This window comes from Tenrec ecaudatus, chromosome 10 (assembly GCF_050624435.1).
Source record: "Tenrec ecaudatus isolate mTenEca1 chromosome 10, mTenEca1.hap1, whole genome shotgun sequence".
NCBI lineage: Eukaryota > Metazoa > Chordata > Mammalia > Afrosoricida > Tenrecidae > Tenrec > Tenrec ecaudatus.
In genome coordinates, this window is record NC_134539.1 from 48,043,822 (window position 1) to 48,060,618 (window position 16,797).

The following is a 16,797-nucleotide window of genomic DNA, read 5'->3' on the forward strand; positions in this document are numbered from 1 at the left end:
TTCAATGCAACGGCCACACCGAACTCACAAATCAGTTCACTGGTTCATTATGGGAACAACAGAGAATCAGAATCACAGTGTGTGTAGGCAAAGTCTGGAAGGCTGCCTGGAAGCAGAGAGCACATTCCGCCTTTCTTCTGTGCAGGAAAGTTCCCTCACCTCCTCTCTGTTATGCAAGGGAGCAGGCCCTTCGCTCTCCCGTGTACAACAGCCTTTATCTGTTCAGATCCCTCTCAGCCCACTCAGGAAAGGCCTCTCTCAGACAAGACCGGATGTTGATCTCTCCACGGCCAACGGACCCAGCTTTTAGTCAGGGTAGCAGTATCATTTGGCTCTCTTAGCTGCATCCACAGCAGCAGGTTTCTGTCATCACCCTTGCCACAGGATGGTGCCTTTTGCTACCAGTTCTGCCACAAGGTCCCTTCCAGGCTTCTCACTCCCCTCGATGTTAAGAGTCCTTAACCAGGCAATAGCTTTTAGATGTTTCTCGTCACTGATTTCTCTGGTTTTCTCACTTATCTCTTGTGCTTTCACTCCTTTCTACTTCTTTCTGTAGCCTCTGTAGGATATCTATATCATCTATAGCTCTATCTATATTCCATGCCTTTTATATGTATGTATATGTATATATCATATAGATGTGTATATGAGGGGTACCAAAAAACCCCGGATTTTTAAAAAAGCTATATATTTGAATTTTTATACAAAACAACCTTATCACTTTCAAAGCACTCTCCATTACACTTAATACCTTTTTCAAATCTGCGACTCCATTCTTGGAAACATTTTTCATGAATTTGCGTGTCATCCTTGCACAGGGGCCATGCTAATCTTCTCTGTATTGTTCCAATTTTAGTATATGTGCTGCCAAAATGAGAACTCTTGGAAACATTTTTCAAACTCACCTATTTGGTTGGCTGGCTGCACCTCCTTGTTTTTTTCTTCAACTCTTTTACATGGTCAAATTTCGGTCCATTAATATCCCTCTTCATTCAAGAAAACAAAAAGAAATCACACGGAGCAAGGTCAGGTGAGTAAGCTGCATGGGGCAAGAGAAGCATGCTGTTTGGGACCCCAAACTGGCACAATGAGATGGCTGTGTGAGCAGGTTCACTGTTGTGATGGCAAAATCAGTGCCCACTCTGCTGCAAATCAGGCCTTTTTTTGTCACACATGGTTATGCATCTTTTCAGAACCTCTAAATAGAATGCTTCATTAACAGTCTGACCTGGTGGAATGGAATCTAAATGCACTATCCCCTCCCATTAAAAAACAAAACAAATGAGCCTCCTCTTGATCTTTGATTTCACATATGAACTTTATTTGTGCAAGGTGATGATGGTGTCTTCCACTAACTTGACTGATGTTTGCTTTCGGGGTCCTAAGAATAGCACCATGTCTCATCACCAGTAATGACCTTGGGGGAAAAGTCTGGGTCACTCAGAGCTGTTCTTTCAAAGCACAGCATGTTTCCACTTGACACTGTTTTTCCTGGTCAGTCCAAACCTGAGGCACAAATTTTGAAGTGACCTTTCTCATTCCCAAATCTTTGGTTAAAATTCGCTGAACAGAGCCTGAAGATAGTCCAGATAACTTCCCCATCTCTTCAATGGTCTACTGTCAGTTTTCAAGCACAAGTGCATGAATTTTGCCAATATTTTCAACCATTGGAAAGTTATCGGATGCCCATAAGGAGGCTTGTCATCAATCAGCATTTCACCTTTTTTGAAACAAAATAACCACTGTACACTTGAGTTTTTCCCATAGCACTGTTCTTGTAAGATGTGTTCAACATCACAACAGTTTCTGTGGCATTTTCCTCAGCAGGAAACAAAATTTCAAAGCCACACACTGTTCTCTTAAATTTGCCTTCACAAAAAAAGGGGTTCAAGCAAAACTGCTTTTATGAAAAAAATCACTGTGATCATAGAGAACCTTCCCAGGTGACGCTACTGGGTGCACTAACTCAGAGCAAGTTGCTGGCTGCTCGCCTAGCATAAGGTGGGCTGGGGGCAGTGCTTACTACAAAAGCTCCTCTGGGCAGAGATTTTTTTCTGAGTGTTTTTGGGGGGTACCCCCTCATGTACACACACACACACACACACAAATGAAGTGACTGTGGTCCATCAAAGGAACTGGTCAGTTTATAACCCTTCTGAAGAAGCTATGTCTTGGAATTGAAAAATTGGGATATATTTTCAAAACTTGGTGGGAGTAGGCTTTTGTGTTATAGTCTATTGAAGCTAGACAAAAAAGCATCAAGCCATAAAATAATTTACAGTTTATTCAGATAATGTCCCATCTGCCTAGACAAATGAAATAAACCCTCTGGGAAAGAAAGTGTGGTATTGACATAATCTGTTGACAATTTGAGACTTAAGAGTCAAGGGGTGGAGTCTAGCCTGTCAATCAAGTCGCAGCTTGATGACCTCATTTGGAGGTGCTAAGGAGATAAATAGCTGGAGGCAGGACACTGATCATTTCCTGTGAGACATTCCTACAGATGAGACACATGGAGCTACTCTAGAGCCCTGGACCTGAAAGAGTCGCATGGAGACCCCTGCCAGCGCTGAGATGCTTCCACTGCCACTGGATCCACAAGACTTTCCACCCACTGGCCTGTGATCTTCCTACATTCAACATCATTGAAGGTATTGCATAAGTCTGAAGAGGAATTTATAGATTGGTATCAGACATATGGGCTAATATCAGACTTATGGACTTGATCTGGACTGAGTGGGATGTTTTCTCAATATTCAATTGCTCTTGTATAGAAAGTTCTTTCCTATAGACATATGAGTGCCTATGAATTTGTTTCTCTAGCCTACCCAGACTGACACAGAAAGCTAGGGAAAAGATAACCCCCTAGTGCTCAGAAGGGAAGTCTTTGGAACCATTTTTGTGAACGAAGGCAAAGTGCCACACGAGAGAATTAATTTCACCACAAACTCATCCAGTGACCTGTGTACAGAACAGGTGCTTACTTCGGAGTTATTCCAGAGTATGGACTTTCAGGCCTGGCCTATAAGTCCCACGTTTCCCCTCAATCTGGGAGCTCTGAGCACTCTCTGCAGCTGCGTGGCTCTTGACAGGCAAGAGTGAGAGCAACCATTCCAGCCACTGCTATCTGTCTGCAGGCTGCATGGTCAAATGAAGCTCGATTTCCCAGGAAATCCGTGATCACTCCACCCTTTGGAAATTATGAAAGTTGCTCGGTTGATATTAAATCGGAGATATCGAGAAGGGAGTGGTGCCCTTTGGTGCAAATATCCATGAAATTGCCTGTCCTGTAAAGCCAAGTTTACAGCGGGTGGGAAGAAGAGTTAAGGAATGAGACTGCTCTCAGTTGAAATGGGTTTCTTTGATAGGAAATTAAAATATGCATCATGTTATGCAATAAGTACAACCGGTGTGCGAGAAGGGGTTAAAAAAAAAAAAGGACTGGAAGTAGAAGGAATTGAAAACAACAGTTTTTAATCAGAAAGAAATTTCAATAGTAGTCCTATGAGTTAGGAATAACCAAATGGCAGGAGAACCATTCAGGGAAAAAAATCTGGGACCAATGAAAGGAAATAAAAAAGGTGGAAAGACAAAAGGAGGAGAGCGAACCCCTAGCTTGGCTGAGTTGACGAACTTATTTGAACAGGAGCAGAGTGGGGGACGAACATCGTGAGAGAACCAGAAGCCAGAGTGAAAAGGACAGTTTAGAGATGGACTAACGATTTGAACGGGGGACCCAGAGTCCAGTCTCAGCCAGCTGTTCAGGCGGCCTCTGACTCACGGCACCCTCCAATACAACAGACTACGTGGCCGGCCCATGCCCTCTTCGTGGCATTGGTGTGTTTGAGACCAATGTCGCCCTCACTGTGTAGAGCCTCCCACCCAGGCTGCTCACCCTGCGGTTATACATCAAACCATGTGACCATGTTCTCTTGTCAGCTACGCATTTTCATCGGCTGATTTTCAGAATTAGGCTACCAGCTCGTCTACTTCTGGAGCTTCAATTCCTCAGAAACTCATTCACCACCACAGCAACACACAAGCCTCCACGGACAGGCCACACACAACGGGCACTGGCTGAGAAGGACACCCAGGTCTCCCTCATGGCAGGTGAGGATCCTGCCACGGAGCCAGCAATAGCTCCCGAGGAACTGCTACCAGCAGGTATTCCTTGGAAGTCCTCCTGCTTTGCCTGCTCAGAGCCTGTGCTTTCCCTGCACGTTAGTGGTCCCCTGTGGTCAGAATACATGCATTTTCCACGCACGGGCAATTTGGATGAGTTTGATCATTTAATAGTTTGTCTTGTTGCATCCTCAGCGTAAAATCCTGGTAGCCCCTTAGATACGGGATATTTGACATGTCGATTCTTAGAGGCAGTGGGCCAGGCTTTGGGGATGTGGCTCTCCTTCGCAGAGAGCACCGAGAAGCTCCAGGTGTGCAGGGTGTGGAACAAAACACTTAGAAACGTGACGGTTCTCGGAACGGACACTGGAGGAGTGCTTGTGTCCTCCACGTGATTGTTCACTATAAAACACTGGTTGGTGCCCGGAAACTGTTCAATGAAACTCGCCATAAGCCCCAGAAAGGGCTAACGCCCCCCTCTTCTGGGGGTGAGGAGGACAATATCGACCATGGTGCTTCTGGACATTTTCCAGGTGAACAACCACAGCCCTTCCGTGCTAATCCAAACGCTGGAGGATGGGCAAGATCGTTGGGAGCAAACGCCGACCATTCAGTATTTCATCGGACGCCACCTCAGGACTGGTTCCTGTTGTTCGCAGGTGCCGGTGAGCCGCCGGTTGGGCCCTTGGCAAGCCGACACGCAGCACAAGGACTCCCTGCGGCTCAGCGACATCTCACAGTTGTCTTTCTGTTGGAGCTGGTGGTTGCAGATACCTTTTAGGCACGAGGTTCCCGCCTTTTTCACAAGAAGTTGTGTGTTTGGTGACCAGTCCTCTTGGCTACAGACTACCACTAGCAGTGCCCCCGCCTTTTAGGCCAACTGAAATGGTACTAGACTCCACCCCAGCTCAGCGGTTAAAGCTATTACTCATTGCCAACGAGTCGATGCTGCCCCATCGCGCCTCTGTAGCACAGGAAAGAAGTGCTTCTCTGAGTTTCCAAGATGGTAACTTTTTTTTTTTAATTGCTCAAAATTTTATTTTGCTCCCAATTGTATGGTCTGGTATCAGAGCCCCGGGCGGGTAAGTCTTAACTAGACACCATCTTCTTCCATCGCGGATTGTAACTCTTTATGGGAGTAGAAAGCCTCATCTTTGTCCCACAGAGCTGCTGGTGGTTTCGAACTGCCAGATTCCTGAGGTCAGCGGTCTGATACACAGGAGCACCATACGCAATTACTGAAGGGGCTTAGGTCAGTTTTGATACAGAAACATCATGCCTTTCATTGCTAAAAAACCATCTTGTATGAAGAGATTTTTTGTCACTAGCTCAGCATCAAAGTCTCTCTTCACCAAAACAAACAAACAAAAAACACAGAGCTGATAGCAGGCGTAGGAAAGATTTTTTTCTTAATTGCATTGTGAGTTTCTAGTGCAATTTCATAGGCTACTGGATACATCAGGAAAGGAGAAAGCAGAGCATACGACTGATCTTAAAGGGGGGGGGGCGGCGGGAAGACAATGTCTTAAAAATTAAAAAATAAATCAAAGAGACCAGAAATAGCTAAATGAACAATGAACTGCTGAAAAGCAAATTAGGAGAAGTACTAATATAGCAGCCCCGGTGGCGCTGTGGTAATCCGCACAGTAGGCAGTTTGGAAACCACCAGCAGCAGCTCTGTGGAGAAAGGCTGGGCTTTCTACTCTCATAAGCAGTTAGAGGCTCAGAAACCCACAGGGGGTTGCTTGAGGGTAGTACATTTGTTTTGCCCCAAGCTAATTCATTCACCTCTTCAACAAATATTCCCGAGTACCTCCTTGGTTTCATGATTGAACACTTCCACAGGCAGTGGGGACCCAACCGGGAGCTAGAGAAACTCGGACTTCCACAAAGCTTTCATTTCCGTGGAAATTATTCACAGGATTTACAAAACAACAACAAAAGGAGACATTGATGGGAATCATAATGTGAGATGTCACAAATATGATCTAATGACCACGTAATTCAGTCCTTTGAAAAACCAGCAACCACATGAAAGAAATAGTAGAAGGAAAGTTATCTGATCTGCTTGAGGCTTACATCGATATACCAATAAAACTATTTTTAAGTACACAAGAAAAAAGATACCTGAGGAGAAATTATAAAGATATTAGCATTTTGCTATGTTAATATCAGAATACAAAACTTTACCTTAAAAAGCATTCCTCTACCCAGTGAGTGATTGGACAAGAGGTAACTTGGGTGAAGGGGAAGGCACTATACAACACGAAGGAGGTTGGGGAAAATGATGGATGTAGAGGAAAATTGTGTTAGGTTTATAAGAGTTGAAAGCAACAGAGGCAAACCCTATTATACACACAACCCTGCCGTAGTGGTGATGGACCAGTAAATATCTGCATAGACATGTGCTGGATAAGACGTGATGGAGAGTGGGGTATACCGCAGAGAATATTTGTACATGGCTATTTACCTTTGCTGCAAATATATCCAGGAATGTGGTGGAGCATGCAGATAACAAAGTTATGGAAATTCTTAGGCATAACCAAACATCTTGAATAAGTCATTGGGCCTAGGGGTTCAGGACTGTAGTCTTGGGAGACACCAAGGTCAACATGCATAACACAGTTAATAAAGACAGTGTTCCACATCCTACGTTAGTGAGTCAAGGGTAGGGTCTTAAAAGCTCTTGAACAGTTGTCATACAAGTATGATGTCACCCCATCTAGGTAAAGAAGATTGATGCCTTCTTATGACAAGAGACATAAGGAAGCAATTAGTCCAGTGGACTAATGAGACCATGTAAACATAAGTTTCCACAATCCTGAGACCAGAAGAACTAGATGGTGCCCAGACACTACTACCATGCTCTGAAAAGTACTACATTAAAAGGTTTAGCATTGAGTGCAAGAAAAATCATAAAAGGGAACTCCCAAGACTAGGACCCTTGGTCACCCTTCAGCTTAGAAATGAATTCTGTGTTAGAACGATCAACCATTTATGTTAAAAGGGGTAGTGTTTACCTATGAATAAAATCCAGAGAGGTAAGAAAGGAGAGATGGAAACTGTAAACATTGGCAGGAAGTGGGATAAGTGGTGGTACATTGAGGGAATGCAAAGGATGAGTTGAAATAAAATGTGTCTGAATGTAAAACTGATCATCTGTGAACCTTTATCTAATTCACAAAACCAAAGTAAATAATTAAAAAAGGATAGAAAATGACCAAATAACTTTAAAAAAAAACATTTTCAAGATACCAAGGGTTACTTCATAATGCTAGAATATTTAATTCATGAAGAAGATAAAGATATATAACTTTTTAAAGGAAGATGAGTCATTTAAAACATAAATGCCCTACATAATAGTCTCAAGATATATAAAGCTGAAATTCATAAATGTCCAGAGAAAATGTGACAAATGTACCATCAAAATGTGAAGCCTGAATTGTTAATAAGAAAAGCAGAAAAGTGGGCAGAAAATAGCAAAGACTTCCAGTGTGATTCACAGGCTGAATCTAATGAAAACAGGTAGGATTTATTCAGAGAGACATCAATTCTTCGCAAGCATGCACAAGGTGTACAGAATGATGGTTATTAACAGGGGCTCTTGATATTTCTGAATTCCAAAGTAAACATTAAATCCTACACTAAAATAACGTACTAGACTGGTATTGTTTATCAGCCCTGTAACATGCAATCCTGGAGACAATTGAGCAATGTTTTAAATTTTCTTAGGGAAAAAAATTATTACCCAAGAACTCTCCACTCAGCCACAATTTTTCACGTGAGAGAGAAAATGAACCATGTCACACACACACACACACACAAGTAGTCACAAAGTATGCGTTCTGGAAGGAAATGATTCATTGGCGCCAAAAGAAAAATGATTCAGCATGAGGTAAAGAAAGAGGACTATGTGGTATTTTTAAAAAATGTAATGAATAATATGACAAGCAAAGTAAAGTTACATGTGTACTGGTTGGCATGCTTTGGGAAAAGATCCTTGAGAGATAAAATTCATTTTGAAAAATGAATCTCAAAATAAAAATGCAAGGTTTTCAGACAGTTGAAAGATTTTTGGAGAAAAGGTTAGGAAGTTAGTAAAACTGAATTTCTGAATTTGATAAAGGGAAGCCCACATTTTTATCACATTCTTGTTATTGAAAGAGGCTAATGGGTTTCTGAAAGAAAACATTTTTCAAATTAAAAATTAAGAGAATTATCTAAATAAACTTCTTATGCAAAGCATCATGGAATTAAGAGTAGAGCAAAATCAAGCTTTTGGTGTTGATAAGCTATAGGCTCCCAAATAAAATGATACAGTTGGAAAATTAGTAAGAAAGATAACAGCAGTTTTAGAAATACTAGTACAGAGAAATCTAAATGCAAACAAGCACAAACCTACTTTGGCATATTAATAAGAAAATGTGATGTGTTTAACTTTGCCAAGATCAAATCATAGTAGTAGACTATAGCAAGATTAACTGAAATTGATACCTAAATTAGAAAATTAGTATTTGAGTTATCAAATTAAGTATACCAATCACAAACACAATTAGATAAAATTATAGATCTATATACCTGGCAAATAAAGAAAGCACATACTTTTCAAATATTTGGGAATTTGATAAATTAATTCTCAATTATACATGGAACAAAGGTTTGAGAATACCTATAAATATTAGCATAATATTAAAATCTTGGAAGAGCAGGGATAAGTTCCTATCTCAGGTGTTACAATGTATGTTGTTAAGGTCACCAAGCAGGTTCTGACTCATAGTGAGCCTATGAACACAGAAAAAGGCACTGCCAGGTCCCGTACCATCGTCACAATCACTGCTATGGTTGAGTTCACTGCTGCAGCCCATCAATCCATCTCCGGGTCTTCCTCTCTTTTGATGACTCTGCACCAAGTATGTTCTCCTTCCTGAGAACATGCCCACTTTCTCATGTCTCAGGAATATTTCAACTGCATTTTTCCAAGGCATATTTGTTTATTCTTCTGGCAGTGTGGGTAGACTTCATAGTCTTTGCTCAAAAATATCACTTCTTCTATCTTGATTCATCATCCAGATTTCACATGTAGATCATGGAAAAGACCAGAGCTTGTGGTCAGACACCTTACTCCTCAAAGGGAATTCTTCATTCTTAACCTCTTTAAAAAGTGTTTGCAGCAGGGCACTCAAACAATTCAAATGAATATCAAATGATACATAAATTACTTTAAAATAAACTAGAAGATTTCTGATCAACAGGTTCTTTTTCTTTTTTTTCTCTCTATACAGATACATTGGTAATTTACACCTTGCCAATATAAATGATTGGCAATATGTCCTAATTTCTGTTAGGGCAACTGAATCGCTTCTTAAGAAGGTACATCTCTACTTTTTACTATAGATTTGAAAAATTGCAATGGGATTAAATATCTAATAGAAGCACAAAATAAATGAAACAAAAATAGTCAAGTATACTTATAAAATGGAGTGGACAAGCATTTTAAACTTACCACAAAATCTATAAAATACAAATAATGTAGAATTGGCTAAGGGAAAAAAATTTATGTAGACAAAAAAATGACATTTAAAGCTAGAGAAAACAACAACAACAAAAACATTCCCAATATATAGAAAGACAAAGGATTAACATATAAGGCAAATGTTAACACAGAATAGTTTCCAAATTAACAAAAAGACCAGTAATGAATATAATATGTTCAAATAAAAACAGGGAACTCATAATCCCAATAATAAATTTTCAAATAGAATGAAGAAAAAAAATAAAAGACACAAACCAGTATGACTAAGAACCAAAGATTATTCATGACCACGTTGATGAAAGGGAAAATGAGTGGTCTAGTAACTGAAAAACTTCCAGGACAACTAACAAGTACTATAAAAAAATGGAAACACATACTTCTTATAGCAGCAATTTCACTTCTAGAAATTTATTTTAGGGAAGTAATTAGAAAACTGCACACAGACACATAAAAATCATATCCAGGCAATTCTTTTGAGGAAAAACCATAAAAACGTAAATGTTCATTAAGAAATATTTAAGTCAATTCTTTTCACAGTTCATACATATACATACATCAATTGTATAAAGCACAAAATTGTATCAGCCCCAATAAATTGTTAAAATAAAAAAATTTTTTAAAAAGAAATATTTAAGTCATAGTACATAAATATCAAAATAAGTTATGTCTTTAATATGTCCAAATGACCTCAATGGATTATTATATAACCATTTAAAGAATAACATAGCTAGATATATATGCCTATTCATAGAAAGTTTCCTAAAATATGTTGAAACAGGGTAACAGGTACTCCATGATCAAACTTTTGTGTGGTGTGATTGAGATTTAGATCACATGTTAGAGGTACAAAAATATAACTTAATTTTTTTATAACTAAATCCTATCTTCTTATGAGGTCCTATTTCCATCCAGTGGTAGGGGGGAAATCAAGCATGCTTATTCTAGGTAACTTCAAAGTTTGTTTTAAAATTTAATTTGCTGAAAGTTTCTTTTGCGTAAATGCTCAGACATTTCTCTTCATCCATTTTCTTGTCTCTATTGCCCAATAGACTTCCTTCTGCATGCATCCATCTGGATACAGGAAAAAAAAGGCTCATTAGCTTCATGGAATTGATGCTAGGAGACTAGTCTACTTCTGTGGCTCCAAAGGACTCCACGTCTGTCCCCTGTGGTTTGCAAAGACTAGACAGCAGCTGCTAACCAGGTTCACAGGTCCTGCCCTTGCTTTTGGGATGCTCTCAGCAACACACTCCTGCTGCCTGTGGTTCCCAGTGTGTCCTCGGGCCAGGAATTCCTGAAATTTCACTTCTGCCAACTATGAGTCTCTTCCCACCCACCAGGTCTCTGACCATTTGTGGAGTACTAAAAGGTGGCTTTGTTTTATATTGTTGTAGTTGTTGTAGGGAGAGAAGAAAACAGATGATGGTGTTCTGTAATTTTTCTAATGGGTGAAATGATAAAACCTATAGAAAATCAAATGATCGAGTGTCGAAGACTGTATTAAGTTAATGAATGAATGAGGGCCCCAATAAGGTGCCACAATACAGATAAAAGAAGAAGTATTGTAGAATCTGGAATTCTTCGCATCAATATTAACTTGAGCAGAGCAATTGCCACCAGGAGGTTCCAAATCTCAGTTGGGAGGAGAAGGTCTTTCTCCTCAAGGCCGACACAAGGATATTCCAGTAATTTAAGAGCTTGTGGGTTTGCCTTAGTCTTTTTATGGATGTTTAACAGTGTGACTCTGCTTTTTAGGTAATTAACTTAAACTTTACTAATTGCATTATTGATGGGTTGACTATATTTGATTGAATAATGTAGCTCTTTGAAAGCTAAGCTTATTCAACATTAGTACAAATATATGACTAATTCTTTATGTTCTCAACTTTAATGTTTTTATGATCATTTACATATTGAAATATTTCTATAGATTACTTTTCTTTCCCATCTTTTCCATTTTATTATAGTTGGAGACTTAAATGTATTTGTTAAAAAATATAAACTAGATAGGCTGCATTATCTAATTAACTTATTTCAGGATAACAATTAATTTTTAAACAAAATATGTGAATAAAGATAGGGGTTGAGCCCTATGAGCAATGAGCCAATAATGATGGGGACAGGGGAATAGTAAGGATTCTAAAATTGATAGCAAGGGGTGAGTATAGCTTTTTGGTAGTGTTTGATACATCAAATTTTATTTGAGAGGTATTACTGAGGGATGTATGATGGATAAACATGATAATGGACAGGGGGAAAGAAGAAGAAAGAATATATATAGATAGATAGATTTATATATGTAAATATATAAGTATAGGTGTATTTGTTTATATGCGTGCACATATGTATATAAATACAAAGTAGCAGATGGGCTTTGGGCCTCTACTTAAATCTTACCTCAGTACAAGAACGGTTTGTCCCAATATGAAACTCACCTTCCCAACATGATCATCGTTGAAGACAAAATGGGTGAATAAGGAAATGTGATGAAGAAAGCTGATGGTATCCAGCTATTAAAAGATCGAGCACCTGGGGTCTTAAAGATTTATAGTGAAACAAGCGGCCATTTAGCAGGGAAGCAACAAAGAAGCATACCAGTCTGTGTGATCATGAGGTGACCATGGGAACAGGTATTAGAAGTTCAGAAACAAGCAACCAAATTGATGTGAAGAAGCATGGATATCGTGGAGACCCCAAACCCAACTTTAAGATAATTGGACAGAACCGATTATAAGAATCTATGTATAGTCTCCTCCCTGGGGAATGGACAGAAGATAAGAGGGAGATGTCGGACAGTGTAAGATATGACAAAATAATAATAATTTATGAATTATGAAGGGTTCATGAGGTAGGGGGCAGTGGGGATGGAGGGGGTAAATGAGCAGCCGATATTAAGGGCTCAAGTAGAAGGCAAATGTTTTGATAATGATGATGGCAACAAATGTACATATGTGCTTGACACAATGGATGCATGTAAGGATTGTGCTAAGAATTGTATGAGCCCCCAATAAAATGATTTTTTTTTAAGTTTTTCTTAAATCCAGGACAGGTGCATGCAGAGACAGTCACTGAATCAACAGCTTCTCAGAGTGACGACAGGAGTTCTGCTGGCAGAATGGTGACATGTGGGGCTGTGATCTGAAAGTTCTTCAGTTCAAACCACCAGGCCCTCTGGGGAAAAGACATGGCGTTTTACTCCTGTAGAGAGTTGCAGTCTTGGACTCTCACAGGGGCAGTTCTAACCTGTCCTACAGGGTCATCATGAGTCAGCACCCACTGAATGGAAGTGAGAACGAAAAAAAGGTTATGGAAGGGGAGGCAGCATGAAAATGGGGACCTAATTTTAATGAAGACAAGAGTCAAGAAAAGGGTCTATAATTGATTGTAGTGATGATTGGACAACTCTGTTTAATATGTTTAAGCTATTGAATTTTATGTTATGTCAATGAAAATGTTTAAAAGGTGTTTTTGGAACTCTCCATTTGTTTACAATGGTCAGACTTCACTTCTGTACTTGGGGTGGGGGGTACTCATACTACGTAAGAGTACTAAGAGATTGGGCCTCATGTTTTTCTTGTCTTGAAAGTCTAGCATAAGCTCAAAAACTTATGCTAGCAGCCAAAAGTAAAGAATTCATCTTATGTAAGAGAGAAAAATCAACATTTCATCTTTGGATCCTTCGCACAAAACCTCATGATATCCCACCAATGTCTGTCTACTGTGAGAAACTGACGCCCTTCTTCCGGCATCTGTAGCATAATATCCTCAGAACAAAAGGTGGGCTCCGAATACAGCCACTGAGCTTGTGCTTTCAACCATTCATCTATTGTGTCTTGAATTCTCATCAAGCGGTCCTCCCAGGCCCTAATGGAAAGCACACTGTATTAGTTCTAGTTGTTAGAGAAAAGGTAGAAATTAGAATGTGGGAAAGTGTTCAAGTTTTACTCTTATTTTTAAATCGATGCAAAACAGTTCCATGTCATTTATGGGCATACCACACATAGCCTTAGAAAAACTCTAGGAAGTCTGAGCTTTTCTGAAGTTATTAAAATTCACAACTAGAAATGGCCAGGCCGTTATTGAGTCTAATTTCCTAACCCCTAGGTCCTCCTTCCAAGTCAAAACAGCATCCAGAAATACACCATATATAATTGAGTATAAGCCAACCCAACTATCAGCCGAGGCACCTAATTTTACCACACAAACTGCATTAAAAATGTGCTGGAAAACTCAGCTTATACTCAAGTATATACGGTATGTGGTCCTGCATCTGTGGTTCACTCCCAGAAGCAATTTGGATGCCAGTCCCAGGAGACATCTGACAAATGTCTGTAGGCATTGTTGGTCAACACAACTGAGTTGTGCTACTAGCAATACTGAACACAGATCAGAACATGCTACATTCCTACAATGTATAACATGCATGACAGACCTGAAACAAAGCTTCAGCAGTGGCAGGATGAGAAGCATTATTCTACCTCCACACAGTTTTTTTAGGGGGCGGAAACTCCTTATTCTCTTGGGTCCCCTAATGTTATTGGCTGAAGGCCTATTATATAACCTTTGGTTCTTAAAAAATATGGTCTTAGGGTACTATGTAGGAATACTGAGAGATTGGGCCTCATATTTTTTGTTGTCTTGAAAGTCTAAAAAGCTTTAAAATTATCTCCTAAATTTCCCTTGTTAGACAAAGTAGAAATTTCAACAAAAGACTTAATGTCTTATCAGCAGGCTAAGCCAACAAGGTTCATGGGAAATGGTCTAGCATTATGTCTTTTTGGAAGAATAATTTGCTTTAGAAACTCCGGATGTGCTTTATACAATTGATGTATGTATATGTATGGATTGCGATAAGAGTTCTATGAGTCCCTAATAAAATGTTAAAAAATAAAAATTTAAAAAATTTTTTAAAAAGAGTTGTATGAGCCCCTAATAAAATATTGGGGGGGGAAAAGAAACTCCAAATAATAACAGCCAAGTTCCTCTATAAAATACTATTTATGTTCAAATTAAAAACAGACGGCTTGGGTTTGAATCCCAGCTTTTTCATTTGTTAACTTCGTGATTTTGACCAAATTACCTGTCTTACTCTGTCTTGGTTTCCTTATCTGTGAAGAGAGAAAGTAACAATACCCCCTTTGAAGGTAGGCTATGAGATTAAATGGGGACATATATACAACACCCCTACAACAGAATCTGACACAATTATAAAACACAGCCACCATCATGGAGTATCTGAGCTCATAAGAGCTCTATACTATGAATCTGTACAGGAGCAGACAGCCTCATCTTTCTCCTTTGGAGCACCTGGTAGGTTTGAACCACTGAGTTTGTAATCAGCAGCCCAAAACAGAGCCCACAGCACCAACAGGGGTCTTTGACACCTAGTTTGGGACACTCAATATCAGGGAGGAAGTTCCATTTGTGGTTTGTCTTTTCCTCATTTTACACGGTTCTTGGTTACAATTTTGACACTATGAAGCAATTCTCCCTGCTATTGAGTGAATGCTGACTCATGGCGATCCTATGATATACAATAGAATTGCCCCTGTGGGTTTGCAAGACTGTGGTTCTTTATGGGAGTAGAAAGCCCCATTAGAATTTGTTTGTTTTCTCTATTTTCCCATAAGAACTATACAGATATGAAGTAATACTGGGACTTCAAATATCATTAGTCTTTTTCAAGTGGATAGTAATCACTCTAAAAAAGATTGTCAAGTTAGTTCTTCACAAAATAAATTAAATTATAGTACTTAGAAGGTTTTGTTATAGAGCAAGTGTTTTGAGGATGAGGGCAATGAAGGTACAAATATGCTTTACACAATTGATGTGCTTTTATGCTTTACACATTGTGATAAGAGTTGTATGAGCCCCAATAAAATGATTTAAAAAAAAGATAATTGGACAGTCCCTCTCAGAAGGGCCCCACAGAACAGATGATGATAAATCCAGGGTGTGGTATAGCATAACTATTCTCTAGTTCTTTAATATTTCCTCCCCTTACTATTATGGCTTTGTTTTGCCTCATTAATCTTATTAGACTTGCATATGTTAATTTGTATAATTAAAATCATTCGATACATGAAAACCAAGCTAGATAACCCTTCAGAAACAGTAATGGGAGTAATGGTTCCCTGAGGGTACAAGAAGGGGGTGGGTGAAAAGGAGCTGATAGCATTCATGACTGTATAACCCTAATCTAGGGGAGCAAACAATAGCATTGTATGTGAATGGATATATTGGCTATTGTAGGATACAGCAATAATAATACTAATAAAAACAATAAAGGCTCCTGTGGGGTAGGTGGGCAGGGGGAGATAAAGGGGAGCTGATATCAAGGAGTTGAAGAAGAAGGAACGGTCTTGAAACTGATTGTGTTAGCAATTGTATAATACTGGTTGATGTCAATGAACTACAGGAGGCTCTCAGTAAGCGCACCCAAACGATTAATTTTTAAAAAGTTAGAGGTTGATTCTAACACTCACTGTGTTAAACTGTTCTACCTCTCCTTGGGACCTGTGCTTTGGTCATTAAAGAGACAAAATATTCCGTAAGAGTCAGTAGCATTGGGTTTTAGTTAGGTTTGCCTTCACCACAGGCTGAAACCTTTCCTTGTAAGTGGGTTGGGTGAACCAATGCGTCATTAATACAGTGAACGCTGTAAGTTTCTGCTGCTTCTTTTCCAATATGTCTATTCATTAATGCAGTGTAAAGGAGGGTAAACAAAATTGTGTTGAAATTTTCTTAAATCTGTTACCATTCCTCGCCCCCCACTGCCCGCCCCCATTCTCAGGATGAAGTCACCCTGAGAGCTCTTGCCTGTTTGCCTTTCTCACAGTAGACACTGGAATCTCCCTGGCATATTTTCCAGCTGCATATGCTAGCTGCATGCCTGTCTTTCTATTAGAATGCTTTGCTGTGCACTGATCACCAGAGCGGTTACAAACTTGAGAACTTGACAAAACCACCCCTCTGTGCAACTCAGGTCCAAAATGATGGGTTTGAAAAGACAGTCCCTCTCCAAGCAGCCTTCCTAGACTACCTTTCTGAAAGTGTTTCTTGTCCCTCCTTTCCTATCCATTTCATTTCCCTTTACTTTCTATGTGGGCCCACTGTTTCTCTACTTGAAATAAATTCTCACT

General features: G+C 39.5%; 1 pseudogene; it reads right to left on the reverse strand.

Moving 5' to 3' along the window:
• Positions 1–780: 780 nt before the first annotated feature.
• Positions 781–880, reverse strand: LOC142460402 (U6 spliceosomal RNA; annotated as a pseudogene).
• Positions 881–16,797: the final 15,917 nt, after the last annotated feature.